This window comes from Xenopus laevis, chromosome 7L (assembly GCF_017654675.1).
Source record: "Xenopus laevis strain J_2021 chromosome 7L, Xenopus_laevis_v10.1, whole genome shotgun sequence".
Classification (NCBI taxonomy): domain Eukaryota; kingdom Metazoa; phylum Chordata; class Amphibia; order Anura; family Pipidae; genus Xenopus; species Xenopus laevis.
Genome location: NC_054383.1, coordinates 91,227,083 through 91,232,884, shown reverse-complemented (window position 1 = coordinate 91,232,884; position 5,802 = coordinate 91,227,083).

Here is a 5,802-nt window from a genome sequence, read left to right as displayed (position 1 = left end):
CCATGTGAACATAGCAGGCCTTCGGGGGAATGTAATAAAAATCGCTAACGGAAAAACTATTCGCAATGCGAAAAGTTATGCCTTTGCGCGAACAAATTTTGCTTTGTGCGAATTTAATATAGCTTTTGCGCGCCCGGAAACTGTTTAGCGACCACTTCCGACAGTGAAAGACCGTTTGCGAATTTTATAGTTTGCGCCAATGCGCAGTCAATGTAATAAAACTTCTTACTGAAAAAGTCGTTATGTTTGCTCCAAAAGATTACGACACCTTCAAGCACTTCTTATGAGTGCGCAATTAAAATTCGCAATGCGCAATTAAAATTCGCAATGCAATAACAGTTTAAGGAACAATATTACATTGCGAGATGTGGATTTTTAGTCTTATTGGTGCGAATTGTTTTGCTCTTTGCGACTTTTATTACATTCCCCTGCTTGTGTTTTAATTCTACTGTTAAACACATTAGAAGTATTATTGAACAACAATGTAAGAAAGCAACAATATTTTCTACTTCGGCTCCTTCAGTCTCCTATGGGAGATACGAGTAGAGATCTATATAACACACAAAGCAGGTAGGGAAAAGAGAGAATACAGCATACTTAAAGTACATAGACATTGCACAGATCTGTAGTCACAATATGGAACAAGCATGTGCCTATCAGTTATAGCAAGAACTGGCCTGCTGGGTTAGTGGTGGTATGTCAGTTTCTATCAACACTCTTACTTTCACCACAGAGCCACATCACACCAATACTATTTAGCACATGTTATATGTAATGGTTCTTAGAGTGGGTCCTCTATGTCAGTTCTCTGGGTAGTTCAGTCTGACACTATCTGCAGCAAGAAATTCCTTAATACTAACCTAAAGGATTTAGCTAGTCAATTAAATATTGTGCAATATGGTCATACATACTGTATGAATCAATGTTCCATCTAAATTATTTTTGCCAATCATATATATTTTTTGTGCATTCTAACCATGTTTTTGGCTGGGCCTGAATTAGTCCTAAATCATGTGTTCACACTCGATTCTCTGCATGGGCCATTGTGTGTGTGTATGCACATAGATATGTTTAATATAAAGAGCAAATTAGTTTGCTATATTAGTTATTGAGGGATGGTTTGTGACCCCTAATTATGCAATGACAGGTGTACTGTGGAATCAGTTAGCACTGATGGAACCATAGTTTGATTGGATATAATTGCTTTAATTAGCTGCTCCAAATATAGGCTCTTAATCAAACAATACAGACAGAAATTACCAAATTATAAATCCTTATTGGAAAATGTGTGCTGCCATTCTACCATCTGGGTAATAAGAGGGTATTTTCCCAACCATTGAAAATGATGAATGATATCAAAACACTGAAAACGTACACACACACACGTATATATATATTTATTGATGACTGTTTCAACATAATCTAGTTTAGGAACATGAACCAGTGATAAAGCTTTCCTTTAGTGGGAAGTGTAAAGTGAAAGTGCCTTGTTGAGCTGTTGTAGTAATTATGCACATGTGGGGCAAAAAAACATCTGTCTAACTCTGCATACTGCATGGGATAGTAAAAAAGGCATTTGTTTTTTAATAAGGAATGAAAAGACATCTGCTTTTTAATTATCACTCTGTGCTGTTACATGACTATAGTTGTTTTATTGAAATGATAAATAAATAAAGGGGCCTAAGGCAAACTTTCCTTTCCCAAACATAAAAAGTTCTAAAGCAGTTAACATACTGAGAAACAAGTATGAGAAGACATGTGCACTGTCATGTGGTGTGCGGACGCGTCCCACAATTATTTACTAAAATAAGTGATGTTTTCTGATTACATGTGGCTTTCCAAGTGTTTGCTTCACCCTGAAAACAGTCAAAATCTGCACATCAAATAGTGATACTTACATAAGCATTTGAACATACACATCCAGCATTAAAATTATTTCTAGAACCTTAAGAGTTTTAAACAATCATCATTTACATTTTTAAGCAATATACACACGTGTAGATAAAACTAACCAGTTTGTCCCATTTTAGCCAATCTGGTTGACATCACTTTTGCTTTCCTCAAAGGAGAACTAAAGTATTTAAAAATAAATGGATAGAAAGGCTTGCTGTACTAGCCCAGAGGTTTAGCAATTCTGGTTCAAGCCTTTAAAATTGTACACAGTACCTTCACGTATTGGATGTTGGTAAGTAATAAGAGTAGTAATTACATTTATAATCTGTATATACTATACATGTATATGTATATGATGTCCATTTTCTAAGCTAAGGTATATGACAGCAGCCCAAAGCACATGCATTGTGTGAAAAAGCAGAAAGGAAATATGGAGTTACTGGGAGCATCTTCCGAGACACAGATCTTCACCTGTGAATATTTTTTGTGGCTGGGCAGCACTGTGTTGTTACACCCCCAGCTGTGGTGGTCTAGGACTGGTATAGAAGCCCAAAACAAAACATGTGAAACGTGTCTAGACTAATTCTTTGTTGACCTAGTTCTCCTTTAGAGCAATCAGAATTCCTGTAAGGATCTGCCAAGAATCAAGTCCATTCCAAATGGAGATATTAGTAAATATGTTTGGCTCACAGTGCTGGAGATACATACTGACTCCATTGCTTGATCCAGTACCTCAGGCGACTGTGAGAGGTAGGATCAGTGACTGCACTGACTGAACTACTTTGGTTCATGATGTGTGTAGCCAAATAGCTAGTGAACTGGCAGTTCAGTTATCGGGTAAAATAGGCAGATCATGGCACGTATGCTTTACCCACCGTGTATATTTTTTTTAACATTTTTGCATATCAAACAAAGAAAGTGAGCAATGACTGTAGTGGCAGGTAGAATCGTCAATAATGTATCCTGAACATCAAATAAGCCCTTTTTTTCTGATTAGCAAATGACTTGCACACAGTAACATGTTGATAAAAAGTACTAGAACAAGTGGGTTTTATGTGACTGCAAACATATGAGGAAAACGATCAAAGATGTTGGTGCCTTACACTGAGATAAATGAGAACATCACGGCTCTTATTTGTTCAGCTCTAATACACTAAACTAATAATACACCCATGATTCTGTGTTACTGCATACTAACCAACTAAGCCTATAAAAGTTAAAGACAGCAATATATAGAATTTACAAGCCTACTGTATACCAGCATCATTTAAGCAACCATCTGTTTTAGTGAATGAATGCCATAATTCTGTAATTGCCATTTAATCACAATGGAATGCATGGTTCACGTTTTTGTACCGGTATTATATATCATATGTAACTTAAAGAGGTGATATGTCAATCTGTAGCACAATTTACAGGATAACTAAATCACAGAAGAAATGAGTCATTGGCTTGCTAATGCAAACCACAAAGGGAGTTGTATTTTTGGGCAAATTTGACTTTTTTTACATGCAGGACTGGACAGTGTGTGTGTATAGCATTCTCCCTGGTGCCCTCTCTGTAACAGTTCTGATCCTGCTGGCTTCTTGTTGGCTTTTCTGGACAGGGAATTCAGTCTATGGCAAGTATGCTGACCCCTAAATAGGGTTACAGTCTGGCATGTATTTTACTGGCCAGCCTGTAAAAATCAGACTTTATGACAATGTTATTAATAGCAAAGAAAGACGACAGATATAGGAATGCCAGTATTTTTTCCAAAATACTGTGGAAGGGGATATCTCACTCTCCAGGTACACATGCAGTGTATATGGTCATTGTCGATTTAATCAAATATGTTGACATTTTAAACATGCAGTTTGAAATCTGCGGGCAAATCTTCAGTGTTGTTCTTGGGGTCTCATGACCTGTATAAAAAGCACTCAGCCTGTGGCCTTGTTTTATTTTATGGTCATGGCATGCCTTACAGTCTTCTAATATCTTAATATATTATTACAAAAGGGATACATTGTTCCGTAATATGACCTGAAACAATAAAAGCTGATATACACTGCCAGATCTGTTTTCCCAAAGGCCGAACAAACAAATCATTTGCCATTTTTGGGACACATAGCAGGCCAAAAATGTCAAGTTTACTTGTTTTCTAGTCACCCAAAACACAGTATAAAGCGGGACAGTCATCTGTCATTTCAACCAATGATTGATTTGATTTAAGGCACTATCATGCTCATCAGTGGACTTGGAAAATGCCTACTCTTTTCTGGCAATTATTTGGTGTAATCAGAGGTATAACTACAGAGGAAGCCAGGTTAGCGGTTTTCCAGCCAAATTGGGCTACTAATTTAACGCCCAGGCAGGTTTTTAAAGTACAAACTAGCCAAGGTACGGATTTGGACTACTTTTTGGGCCTTTGGATATTTTTTACTTTGGAAACCAGCCAAAGTTTTCTTGCCCTAATGTGCCAAGCCTGGTTCTCCCAATGCATGTTGGGTAATGTAGTTTTTGTTTAATAATTTGCCAAATGACAAGTTTAATGTAAGACTACAATACCCAGCATGCAATGGGACTGACTTGTGTAGAAGTCGGGAGTTACCAGATTTTGGGCTCTGTACCCCAGTCTCCTGTCACTATTAAGCCTTCTTGCATTTTCTGGTGACTTTCCTCAATTTCAGACAATTTTGGGGCAAAAATCTGCTGGCCACCAAAATGTCTAGAGGTTGACCTGTTTTACCAATATTTAATGAAATTGTATATGTATTAGGGCCTTATGGGTCCCCTATACCTCCTGGGCCTCCCTCTGTAGTTATGCGGGTGGGCAAATCTGTCCCATTTTACTTCATTGGGAAACAGTGAAAATTTGAAAAATACCTATATTCACATATATTAATTTATTTGTAAGACTTTTTTTCACTGCATATATTGTGCTATTTTTGGGCTACTTTTGAAGTGCTTCTTGCCTAGTTTTGTACTGGTTGTGTAGCTGACTTTGTCTGGTTTTAAAAATTAGGCCTGGCAACCCTGGAGGAAGCAGATGCTGCAGTTTTAGGATCCTAGAAGCCCAGAGGGCTCAGTAAGGCCTGAATTAATGAGCAATTTCAATATCAACATATCTTGGTCTGGGTCGACTGGACCAGTGGGACACTGGGACAAACCCAGTGAACCCTGGCCCAGATCCACTCCCTGCATGAAACTGCTGCCTGCTCCTGACCTCCCTCCCCAGCCCTGGTCATGGCCCTGAAATGAAAAAAAGGCATTCGCTGGAGGGGGTGTTGCAGTTGGGGCAGGGGGCCAGAGGGGGATTTGGGCAATTTAGCCTCTGCTGACAGTACTCCACAATCCACACAATGTATATGGTTATTTATCAACACTGGCAAATTTGCCCATGGGCAGTAACCCATGGCAACCAATCAGACTTCTACATTCATTGTTCTACTTGCAGCTGCCTTTAAAAAGCTAATCATTGATTGGTTGCTATAGGTAACTGCCCATGGGCAAATTTGCCCAGTGTTAATAAATGAGCCCGTCACCCTAAAGTTAATCTATCAGCCGCCCCTCAATTTTACCAACAAATAAATGCTTCCTATTTCTATTACCACAACACTTTATATGAATGTATATTATTTCTGTATTGCAATATACTATATCTCAGACTTTGGTACAGACCGACACTATAGTAAGGAAACTATGGCATCAGTTGTGATTATTGTGTCATGACTCGGCGCTGCATCACCTCAGACTTCTCTACAAGCGCAAAATGTATTCTTTATTGGCTATCCCGCTCAAATGAGATAAGGAACTAACGCACGGGTCACCGCATCCCACAATGTGTCACACATTCCCCAACACGTTTTGCATAACTTGTATTGTGAGGTAGCTGCTGTGTTTACTCACAGGCCGGTAACACCCACTCGT